The 12,601-nt window shown below is 49.4% G+C and overlaps 1 protein-coding gene across 4 annotated transcripts in view; it reads right to left on the reverse strand.

The window, feature by feature from the left end:
• The window catches only part of PBX1 (PBX homeobox 1), a 133,400-nt gene that overhangs the window by 88,103 nt on the left and 32,696 nt on the right, over positions 1-12,601 (reverse strand). Inside the window, exon 1 of one of the 4 annotated variants that reach the window (XM_080407432.1) lies at positions 1-5,389. This exon is cut by the window's left edge and continues 27,249 nt beyond it. The exons of the other annotated variants lie outside the window; for them this stretch is intronic. The gene's annotated coding sequence lies outside the window, so the exon portion shown is untranslated. Of the gene's footprint in view, positions 5,390-12,601 lie in introns of those variants that run through there. 4 annotated transcript variants of the gene reach the window in all.

Consider the following 12,601-nt stretch of genomic DNA (forward strand, 5'->3'; position numbering starts at 1 on the left):
AGCACATCCAAAGCTGGACAGAAACCAGCCAGCATCTCAGAAAACCTCTCCAAGAGCTATATACGGATTCTGGAGCCCAGTCCCAGTTCACCCTGGGAGAAGAGGCCAGGAGGGCAGTGCTGACCAGCACTCTTTGAGACTTGGCTACAGAAAACTAAAGAAAGGGTTTACAGCAGTAAAAAGAAAAGCAAAAGCTGGAGGTCTCCTTCACCCCATTCCCAGCACAGTGAGGTAAATGAGTGCATGGATTAGACAGATGCAGCTTACGCGAGATCCTCAAACAAAACAAAAGCAAGGCTTTCTGCAGTGTATGTCATTTAAAAGCACAGCTCTGGGTAACTACTGCAGCAGCAGACGTTCACAACAGCCCAGATCTGGCCTAACGTAAGAGATCCAGGTTGGACAACGCTCAGCACCTGAATCTGAGTTTCAGTTTAGCAAGGTTCCCAATCCACGCCTGGTAGAAAGGACCAGTTGCCTTTCACTCGTTTCATACTAGTTGCCTCCAAATCTCCTCCTTGGGTATCCCACCGGGGGGAGCAGGAACATTTTCTCTCGGTTGCTATTTCATACACTACCAGCAAGGAGATGCCTTCTTCCTCAGTTCCCCAAGGACCTGAGCAAAGTGCTCCCTTCCATGGCCATCCTGGCCCAAAGCCATCTCCATGGCAAACTTGCCCCCTCCTCCCAGTAACAACCAGTTTGCTCCAGACCTGTGGAGCTTTCATTAAGAGCTCATGGATCACACTTGCCCCAGATTTCCCTGCCTGGGAGAAATCTCTCTGACCTGGGCTGTCCTCTGCCACAGAGGCGGCAGCACCTCAACGACGCGGCAGTTGGGCATCTGTCAAAAGCAAGGACACTCTGCAAAGCTTTGCTGTCTCTCAGGCACATGTCACTTTCAAGACTCAGGAACATCTGGACTTTGGTTCCTGGAGACAATTAAGAGAAATAAATCTAGTTGCTCTGGTCCCAGCACTGGAAGGGGAACGATTTTGCCTAGTGCTAATGGAGCTGATTTTCCTTACATATATATCAGCTCAGACGATGTCAAGGCAGAACGCTGAATTAGCCAGCCTCTATCAATTACACCACTTCTATGGCTCTTTCCATCTTCCAAGTGCTTTACAAACAGCATTAATTCCTGCGCATGTTATCTCCTTTCCAAAAACCTCCCTGAGGAGCTGGCAAAACCCCACAGCCTGGAGCAGCCTTGGAATGAGTGGTCCCCACCCAGCCTTGTGGTCCCCTGCGCGTATCCTGTCTCCCACCGTGCCTTTGCTCAAGACCATTGTTTGGAGCTGGAGCAGGAGCCTGACTAATTTATGAGCCATCAAAAGGGCCAGGACTCCCCAGAGAAGTGTGTCCCCAGCCGACGGTCTCCCAGTGGCTGGGACTTACTGCTGTCCTCCCATACCCGAGGGCTGCTGGCACTCCAACTTCAGCATCTCTGCCTCGCCTCTCCAGCTGGAGAATTTCTCCCACCATTAAAATTAACGAGGTGGGTTTGCAGAGATGAGCTCGCTACAGAGCCCCTCCTGTTCCTGGAGTTTGGGGTTGTTTTTAAATTGAGTTGCAGTTCCGTAAGTGCAAAGTTATACCAAGCGTCATTTACTTTACTGTTGAGCAACAAGGAGCAGGGAGGGAAGCAAGGCGCTCCCCTCCCGGCACACCGTAAAGCGCCTGGCGTGCGCAGGCACGCAGACGCTGCCTGCAGTTCTCCTCTGCTCCGGTCCGGCAGCGCTCCCCGTGCCAAGAGCTACAGCCTGGAAAATGGCACTTGTGCTAAAGTGCCCGCATTAATCAAATCTTCATTCACACCAGCAGAGAGAGAGAGGGAAAGGCAGAGAGAGACCCCACCAGCTCCCCAAGCCCAGCCTACGGCCCACCCGGGCTGGGAACAAGCTCGCTCTTGGTACTTTGGCAGCCGGCAGCCTCTGCGCAACGCGATGGAGGCCATGACGGCACAGAAGGGCAGCAAAAGCCTCTGCGTCACGGCTTTCACAGACCTAAGTGTTCCCAGGATGAAAGAAGGAATTACAACTTCCCAAACTAGATTTAGCAAGACGAACATAAAGGACCTATGGCAGAAGAGGGCCAGGGCATTCCCAGCAAAATCACCCAGCTGTGCTTTGACCTGAGCGACTGACTGCAACTTTCTAACTGGATGCCACCCCGGGGACCACCAATCCATCATCCACAGCATGCTATGGAGACAAGTTCAGAATAGCAATGGGATCATCATGTGCTGGACCGCCAGGGGCAAGGAACCCTTGAAAGCAATCACTGGACTTACGGCTATCCCTAACATCATCCCAATATAGTGGAACCTTGGTCTCATAGCCACAACTGGCAGGAGCAGAATCAACACTAACCACATCAGCACCAACCTTGTATTGGGAGACCCAACGGCAGACTGGCCTCTCACACCCCAAATCAGCAGCAGAAGGATGGGGGCAGACACATACATAATGACCCCTTCTCCAACACTGGAATAAGAGCATCCTTGATGGGTATTCTTCTAACCTGTGCTTGGACACCCATCACAAAGGTGAGTCTACCACCTCCCCCGATGGATTTACACTTACACAAGCTGAAGAAGGGATTGCTTGAATATTGCAAATTCTTACCTGGCTTTTGGGTTTACCTTTACTCCTTCAGTCTGCAAAACAAAGAGTATGTATGCTGTCCTCTTTGGACAAAGGAGAACAATAACCACAACTACCACCTTGATGTTAGTCTGCCCAAAAGCCTTACTCCTGTGCACTCCCACCTAGGAGACTGTAAGACAAAGCCTTGTTCGAGCTTACACACCTATCTGTGGCACTGGAAAAAAGTCAGATAAAGATCATCCAAATGCCAAAGAGAGCGAGTGCTCTGCCAGGTAAATCGGGGAAAAAAACCACTGAAACACAAATTGGAAAACGAAGAAGGTGGAGGAGGGATTCCCTTCCCTCCCATTTTAATAACCCAAGGTTGCAAGGACAGGAAGAGCTCTTCAAACTCACCGAGCTGGGTGCAGCAGCATCATGACCTTCACCAGTTTTCCGCTCATCGGAGAGGAAAGAACAAAACATGCTCCAGTTTCTTCCACTCTTCTACCTTTTTCTGTTCCCCACAGACCCTCTGGACAACCAGACAAGATAGATCTAATGCTCAAAGGGAAAGTCAGCCGGAGCACAGATTTCCTGAGAAATCTGCCAGGCAGACCTTAGATCAGACCTACCTCTCCCCAGCTGCAAAGTCAGCAGGAACCAGTACCCTGGCCACCAGCAACGAACCATGAATATTAGCAAAACCCTGCCACCCTATGTGTGCCAGACACTTATGGCCTCAGCACCCCTGCGCAAGAAATGGGAAGATGCCCTACAGATGTTGGGACCTCATTCTCCCAACTTCAACGTCTGGTTTCGATCCTTCCGATCCTTCTCCCCTCTGCCCCATTACGGGGTCTAGGGCACAGGGCAGCACCACACGGCAGGGCAAGGTCTCCTTCAGGCTTCAGTTACAAAGCAGCCTGGCATCCAGCCCGCAGCGGCAGGCAGTGCTTGACAGCCCGTCTCCTCCAAAGCCATCACCTCCCAGCTCCACAGCAAGCCAACCAAGACAAGCGAAGGTTTCCCCGAGCAAGGTGCACCACAACACCTTTGCTCAGCACTCGGAGGCGAGAGGAGGGAGAAGGAGAGTCTATCCAAAGCCACTTGCCAACCAGCCTTAAGAAGTTAGTGCAGAATTTTTCCCAAAGAGTCTGGCTATAGGAGACACTGGTCTCCACTGAATCAAGATCTGTTATGTTGTAATATAATAGATGTAAATTAAAACAGAAAATCTATCATGCCTCTAATGTGGCCTGATAGCTGAGCGTGTGGATCCGTACAAGCAGAAGCACAGAGAGGAAGGGTGATATATGGCGAAGCTGGATGGAGGGTGAAAAGCGTGGCGAGACGAGCCGGAGAATGGCGCAGCCCGCTCTACGCTCCTCAGACCCAAGGGCAAGAGAGGAATAAATGTTGATTAGTGTTGATTTTGTCCGACGAACGCTTGTCAAGTGACAGTTGGACTAAGCTGCTCTGAAAGAGAAGCATTAATCTTGGTCTGGTTTAAGTAGAGTATATTAATTTGTGTCATTTTTACTAAGTCATACTGAGAAAGGCTTCTTACTGCTTTGCATCTGACTGCTTTGGTGGTTTAGCCTACTTTATTTTTTTTTCTCCCTTTTTCCCTCCTTCCCCCTTTTAAACAGATATGGCGGCAGCAGCAACATATTCAAATAGCTCAGCAGGAGAGCGGGGGACCAAACGCTTCGCTCCTGGATTAAGAAAATAAACTCCCAGGGTGTTGGCATAGCAACAGCATTTCAGATGAACTGCTATATATTCCATGATTAATAAATTAACATTTTTTTCATATGGTTGTTCCTCCTTTTCTTTCCCTCCTTCCGATGGCAGGAAGGAGAGCCCGAGAGGGGGTGGGCGTCAGATGGGAGGCCAACACCGATGTCCCCACAAGCCAGGGATGAAGCTTTGCCCAAGCAGGGTGGTAGGGCGTCCTTCCCTCTCAGTGTGCCCAGCTGCAGCACAGAGCTTTCTGCACCCTACAAAGGCACAGGAAAATGACAGGGACCCGACGCCCCATGCACTGGGGCCAAGGAGAAATGGGCCTCGGGTCGATGGGGATGGGGGTGCAGCACAGCCAAGGAGGAAGGCGCAGGGGTAGGGTGCAGGCAGCCCCACCACAGGTAGGGCTGGAGGTGCTGCCGGTGCTGGGTCAAGGCCAGTTTCAACTCCCCTTTCAGGGCAGAATAGCCCCAGCTGGCCAAGGAGTGTGCACCCTCTCACCAGGCAGGAATGAAGCGCCCCTAAGCAGCAGGCAGCAGCACAGGCAGGCGCTGCCGGTCCTGGCTCGGTTACGCTCCAATCCTGCTCTCGGTGGGACCGAGGGCTTCACAAGCAGGTCTGTGCCCCTCGTTGGTGGACTGGCCCTTTTGCAGCCACTTTCTCATCTCTGCTGCCTGCCTTCTTTTTTCCTTTCACTTACTTTTACAGAAAAGGGACTAGAGGGAGAAGCTAGAGAAAATACTATGAATTAAGAGCAAAAGACTGCAAAGTTCCCCAGAGCAAACTGCACGCACAGAGTTAATTTTCCATGGCTGGAGCAGGTAACAAGAGCTCCCGCACGTTTCCCAAGCCCTTCTGAACATAACCAGGCGATCCCATTCTCGTACAAACAAGAAACCAGAGCCTCCCCAAGGAGCACTAGTGAGTGACTGACCCAAATTCAAACACTTTCTTCCTCCTGCCAGTGCTGGCAAAGTGACCGGTACTGAACCGTATCCGCCTTCAGGCCCTTGCTGCGCCGCACTGCTGAGAGCCTCAACACAGCAGGGAGAAAACCAATAATTCAGGATTCATTATAGCCCCCCCCCCCCCCCCCCCCCGAAAAAAAATAAAATAAAAAGGTCTGGCAGTATGCTGAGTCAGGAGAGCTTTGCCAGGACAGCAGGTTCCCCACAGGGTAAAGGCTGGTGGGGTGAACGGCACCCCATTTTCAAACACTCATACCAGGTGGTCTGTACGCCGTGGGATCACCTTGCCAAGAAGGTTCAAGCTTGGTCTACGTGCTGCTCCCACCACAGCATTCAAGAGGTTTTGGACTTTTTTAAAAAAATACTACTGTAACACCCCTTGCATCTGCAAAGGTGCCCTGAACATCCCCTCCCCGTCGCCTATACTACTCAAGGCCTCTTTAGCAATGTAGCAATCCTCACCCAAAGTTGCTTTGCTTCAGGCACCAACCAAAGTTGAAACATCCCTTCTTACCCAGATCTGAATTTTCTAAGTTTCATTAAAGCATGAAATCATTTTGTTGAGGCCTGAGTTACACCCACCCCAAGCTGCACATGCACAAGGGCACAATGTAGGCACGTACTCTGCACACCTGTTTGAGAAGTAAGATCCTTGAAGAACCACCAACATTTGAAAAAGTATTTCAGCCGTTCAAGACCCCAAGTCTGCTTTTCAAACCTGGCTAGGGATGAGGCTTAACAGCTTCTCCCAAGAGCAAGACTTGGGCAATCCAGGAACATTACCAAAGTGGTTTAAACCCAAGCCAAACCCAGCAGCTCCACGCTCGCTGCCCTGCACACAGCTGCAGGCGTGAGGCAGAAAAACAAGACGAGTCCCAGCTGGTATAAACAGGTAAAGCTCCTCCATCACCAGCAGGAATACCCTGGTTTAAGCTCAGTGCCAATCCCTCCCGGTATCTTCTGAGGTCTCAACAAACCCCCACCTCCTTCACGGCATTGCCCTTCCGACCGTGCAAAGCCCTGGCACGAGCTCTGCCATGGTGGCGGGTCCCTCTATGTTCTTTATACCACGGTAGTGTACAGCAGGGTCTCTACCTCATGCCTCGAGGGCACCCTCTCACCCAGCAGACCTTTCCCTGCTGCTGGCAATCCTTAAAAAATGGAAGCCTTTAAAATTGGAGCCATGGGGGACAGGGAAGCAGAGGACGGCCCCGCAGCACTATCCTCCGCTCATTAATGCTGCTGCTGGGGGCGGCCAGCAAGCAGCACCGCGCCGTGTCCTCCCCTTAACATTATCTTACACTCTGAAGCACAAAGGACTACTTAGAAAACCCTCGCTGGTGTCATGCTGTTTCTCAATGACTTTTCTTATGGATCCTGGAGGATAAGCCATATCAAAGCATTTCCACAGCTGCATACAAAGAGCCGGGAGTAACTTAAGCCTTTTCTTTAAGCAACTGCCAGCCTCTAGCCCAGCATCGGTAGTTTTTAGGGGGAAGATGGAAGCAAGCAAGCACCTGTGGTGACACGGGATGCTTAGCACCAAACTTCAGAGGTGTCTTTGGACATTGGCACATTCTTCACCTAGTCCTGTTTGAGAACACATACCAACCTGCATCATGTTTATTAAGCACACCAACAATCAGTCTACAAGTAAGGATCAAGTCCCAAATCCAAAATACGCAGAGCCTGGGATTTATTCACACACCTGAAGGTGGGAAGGTTCCTCATCACTCCCACACACTGTCCGTGAGAGACCACGTGAAGTCACTGCAGCATCAACACTACCCGGTCCTTCATTAACCCAACCCATCATTCCATCTAACCCAAGAGATTTTAAAAGAAATCAATCCATCAAAACACGGAATCCAAGTGTCAGCCCCTTAGTCCTTGAGGAAAGAACGAGACCCTGACAGGCAAAGTGCACACACACATCACAGCTCATTTTCCCAGGGCTGAACTGAGGGAGCCAGGGTCAGCATGGGAAGAGGTGGCAGCCCCTGCTTCCCAAGGTATATGACCTGGGAGAGAGAAAATGGGGCACCACTTGTCCATAAAGGACCAGTGCCAAAAAGCCTAAAATGGTACAAAAAAAGATCCTGTTGGCCCTACCTTGTTACCTGAATGCTGCCGTGCACAGAGGCTGTGTCACTCCAACAAAAAGTCTTGCCCACTTCAGGCACAATGTCACACTGTTCTTTAAATGATTAGTCCTTAAATTGGTATGCTGGACCAGATGGTTCTCAGCATCCTCACCAGGGACAGCATCAAGGATGAGATCCCCTCTTAAAAATAGAAGTGGTCAACAAGCCAAGAATGGGATGGGGAAACCCTCAAAGAAATTAAAAAAAGAAAACAAACCAACAGAAAAGCCTCCTGGAATTTGTCCGCGATCATCTGCACCAGGCTATTGCACTTCTCCCAATTTCCCCAGTTTAAAATGAAGCTTACAAAGAATCGGAAGCTTGAAATAGAAAAGCAGGTATGTTAAAACAGCACCAGCCACACAGCGTGCTGCAAAATATCTCAGCCCCTTACAGCTTTTGCCCCCCTGCAGCATAATCCCCAGCAATGCTATTCAGACCCTGTTTCTGGCCTCACTTTTCAATTCATCCCTTGTCCATCCTGAATTTCACCACCCAGTTCCTAGTCCAGGGACAGCCCTGTGTAACCCATTCAATAGTTCCCCACCATCTGACACCCACACCTCTCATCAGTTCACCCAGGGAGAAGCAAAGCAGCAATACTTGCTCCCTGAACTCAGCAAGAAGGAGCTTCTTTTTTGGGGGAAAAAAAAATGAAAAAAAAAATCTTTTATCACCCCCAAAAACAATGCGAAAGTCTGAATTCAAACTCAGACCAAGAATCCAAAATAGAGGACTAACCAGACAATTAATCATTCATTCCATGCTGCTGAGAAATCCTGATCCAGAAGTTTAGCCCCGGATGACATCCACGCTGGTTTAGGGGAGCCTCTAATTTACTGGGCTCACCATCAAGGTACTTCCACCATGCTTGCACAGCTCCATTAACGCATGCTCAGAGAGACCTGCTCTTGGTAATGTGCAGCCAGGAGCACAAGACAGAAGCCTGTAAAAGGTCTGCTGCTGTTGCTCCTTTGCTTTTACAAAAGATCCCATGAACTCCGGTGCTGTGCAAAGAAATGGCACAAACAGGTAAAATGCCGTTCATCTAACGGGCTTCTACTCAGCACCCTGGAGTCGCTTGTTCATTTATTTTCTTAAGTTTCTCTCAATCCAGGTGTTTCCTACCCAATATCCCCTCAGAGAGTGCCTGCTGGTGGGTCTCCTGGTCTGCCATGGAAATTAATGAGGCTCCACCACGAAGGGAGAATTTCTCCCTGTAACTCCGTAGCCCCGATCCCATACATCTGGAGTTCCTGAAACTCCCTTTATTTCACCAGTATCGTTGCATTAATAAGATGTCTGAAGACACATGCCATACCCAGTTAGGAAAAGGAACTAAGACCTCTCCTGCTCTATCAAGTGTGGCCTCTGCAGCCCAGAAAGCCCACTGCTACCCTTTTTGCCAAACCACACTGCAAGTAACACATCTAATTTGCTCTCCGCTGTGCTCCTTAGGTCTTTTGCAACATTACTGATTTCCAAGAGCTTTCCTCCCACTGAATCTTTCCGGTTTGGATCGCGAGGGTAGTATTTTGCAATTCCTTCCTCACACATTCATGAAGTGTTGCTGTTTGCCACTAAAAAGCCACTTGCTGGGCTCTACCCCAAAGGCAGCTGTGTTTCAATGGTCGGGAAGCTAATAATATACATTACCATACCGGTAGGCAGGGAGAGACATGCACTGATGTTTATATCTTCCCCGCACAACCAATGCACGACACGGACAGGTTTTTTCAGAGGAGAATTTGGAGGCGGAGGGAAGCGCACGAGACGCTGATGGCACGGGAGCAGCCAGCACCCCGGCTCCCAATCGATAGGCCATCTGTAATAGAAGATCAATCGCTGCCATTTTGCAAGGTGTTAAGTGTGACGGGGATTGAATTAAAGCCGAGACCATAAGAGCAGCTATAAGTTATGCCTTTTTCCTTCCCCCCCCCCCCCCTTTTTTTCCCCATTTAAGAAACAAACCCATAAAACAGTACTTTTTTTCTTTCCTCTTCCCTGCCCCCTCTCTTTCCCCTCTAAGATTTTCAATTAGGTGAGTGGAAGGACGAATGGTGCAAATACATTTTGCTCGAATTCTAAGTGCTTTTGAAACCCCCTGTCAAAGCATTTAGTAACGCAAGATTTAAGATGCCCAATTAATTTTTCCCCAACAAGGAGCCAAAAGTAGATGCAGGAGGAGGTTAAAAGCTAAGTGTTTAATTAATATTAAATTTATATGATTCTTTATCACCGAAAGCGTTGTAAAATTGAAAAAGCAGTTAATTTTATGGTCACTGTGTATTCCTCTGCTTTGATCTTTGATCCGTGGAATGAAATCGCGGAGTGTAAAGATTCTCTTGCTTTATTATACCTGTCTCATGGCAGGGACGCTGGGTGAGGTGAGCTCATCTGAGCCCCAGCTCAAACCAGGCAGGATGGTACTCAGGGCACAAAGCCCACACGCTGCCCAGGGCTTGGGGGTGCACAGTTTGCAGTTGCCCCCTGAGGGGAACTTTGTTTGTGCCATTTGACCAAGGATGGCACGAAACTCTTCTGTACGCCACCGCTGCCTCACCGCCGATTCCCGGCCTCCCCCATGCCTATCTGCCAGCGAGACAAAGAGCTATTATGCAGAACGGATTGCACTGGAAAGAAAAAAAGGGGGGAAATAATTTCTGCAGGGGGGTTTTATGTGAGTTTTTTATATATTTTTAAATCCCGCTGGAAGCCTCATTATAATTTAGTTGGGGGGGGGGGGGGGGGGGACACGGACGGGGGACGGACACGAACAACAAAATAAGCAAAAGAAATTTAACATCTTAAAATAAAATATTTAGAGGAAGGAGCAAAATCAACAGGATGAAAGTTCTACATGCTTCAAAGCAGTTGCAAAACCTGGATTCCAACATTTCTGGCAGCCCCAGCAGCAGCGAGTTTCCTTGGGGTCAGCTCCCCATCACAGATCCATTGCCGCTCCCGGGCGGAACAGGCAGGGTGCCCCAGACTACGGACGCCCACCCAGCCCAGGCAGATCCCCCAGACGGGAGCACGTCTCCACATGCAGCAGGACTGTCTGATCCCACTCCTCTCACCCAGCCTTCTACTTAGAAACCCTTTGAAAGGCCACGCACATTTCCCTTGTCCCTTCAATTCAATGTCTTCTTCCTAGAGAGAGGTATAGTGCGTATATTCATATGGGAGTTTAAATAGGAATTTAATCTTATTAAAGTCTTGATTTTAGGGCAGGTACATAAGTCATACAGATGAAGAGGCACAGAGTAATGAAAAGGTGCAGCTCTCAGGAAACAGCTGGGAAAATTGGGAAGTAATTAAGGACGGACAAAAATTAAGCTTGATATCAAGAAATAAGATCTAATAATTGGCACTGCTTCATAAGCAATGGGAATTAATACCATTAACCCTTCATCCTCACTCTTCAACTTATTTTTGGTTGCTGTCAGAGAAGGACAGCCACCTTATCCCCACACAAGAGGTTCCACCACAGCAGCAACACAAGTTGCCCCAGGTCATGCAGCAGTGATGGAGCAGAACCTGGAAGAGAAACCAGGTTTCTCCTCTCCCATGGGATGCCAGAAGGCTCCTTTTCTACTAAGCAGAAGAGATTCCAGACACACAAAGAAGTGGTCTGTAACCTCAGGGAGTCTGAAATGGGATGGATAACCACCCTGCTGTTGTTAGCAGGTCCTCTCTGCTCCTATCCATGGCATGGGAAGCACGAGGCACAGATTTGTGTTTTTCACGTCCCCGCTGGACGGGCCATGGAGTCCAGTCATCAGAGATGCTGACCACCAAATCATACCCTCCAGATGGCACCTCTTCCAGTCCATATCCAGCCTGTGTTTTAAGGGTCAAACTACCCTTGGCCCAGCCAAGACAAAGTCAGATTTCCGAATGCTCAGCCCTGGCCTTGAACCAGGCAACCAGCTGTCAAGCCTTGTACAAAGCATGCCAACCAAAAAGCCTTGAGAAGTATCTGCAATTGTCCATGGGGAGGTATCTACAGCCAGCCTGCTCTCTCCACTGTTCAGGGAAGAGAAACAGGTACCAAGGAGCCCACCTCCTGCTAACGTTCACATCTAAGGTGGTGCTTTCAGGAGCTGCTTGACAGAAGTCCTGCATGACTTCTGGTCCTCTCCCATGAACCAGAAGTCATGCATGCTCAAGCATGGCCATGTATCTATCTTGGGAAGAGCTGCCATTAAGTGAGATGTTCAGGGGACACGTACAGCACACAAGAGACCTGGTGCTGCTCCAATAACTCCTCTGCCTCCTCCAAAGTCGTGGAGAACAGCAGGTCCACTGCAGCTCCGGCCGTACACAGCACAGCCAGACTGACTGTATTTTATACGTATGCGTGCAGATATCGACAGATGGAGAGAGAAAATTACTGTGCCCATAAATTGAAGCTTTGGTCACGTCAGTTCAAGAAGCAGAATAGAAAATTTAGAGCCAAAAAACCAGCTTGTGTCAGTCAGGCTGATGAGCACAGGTGCCAAAAAACCCACCCCTTAGCATGGGGAGGCAAGATGCAAGCACACGCATGCATGCAGAGACCCTGCTTCTCTTCATCTATTCTCAGCAACTGTTTGTCTGAGGCCACATGCAACTGGATTTGTCAAGCCCCCTTTTAACAACTTCTTGTCACAGTCCATTACCAAATTGCATATAGTTATATATTCCACTAATTAGGCTTCTAAAATATCATTAACATGTCTCTTGATCATTAGCATAACGTATGAGGCGTCCTCGTTAGGCACGACTCGAGTTTGTTAACGCAGTAATGAAAGGCACGGGGCTGGTACTGCAGGAGCCGTGCAGAGATAGGAGGCTGGGAACATCAAAAGCATCCATGCCAGGCTTAAAAAAATAACAACAAGATCAGCAAGAGGCAGAGGCAGAAGCCAATCACCGGGAAACCAGGGTGATCACACACACACTATGCATCTTCCCTAGGCTAAAATAACATTCCCATGATGCGGGTACAGCGCAGGTAAGGGATGAGTCAGGATCACAGAGCTGAACGCATCACCATCCAGGTCTAGATAAAATGGTAGGGATGGCCAGGGTCCACACGAGATCAGCCCCGAGCCCACGGCACAGATCTGTGCCCTAGTTGAACCCTTCCTGTCTAGCAGACCCTGGG

Source organism: Falco punctatus, assembly GCF_963210335.1.
Source record: "Falco punctatus genome assembly, chromosome: 11".
NCBI lineage: Eukaryota > Metazoa > Chordata > Aves > Falconiformes > Falconidae > Falco > Falco punctatus.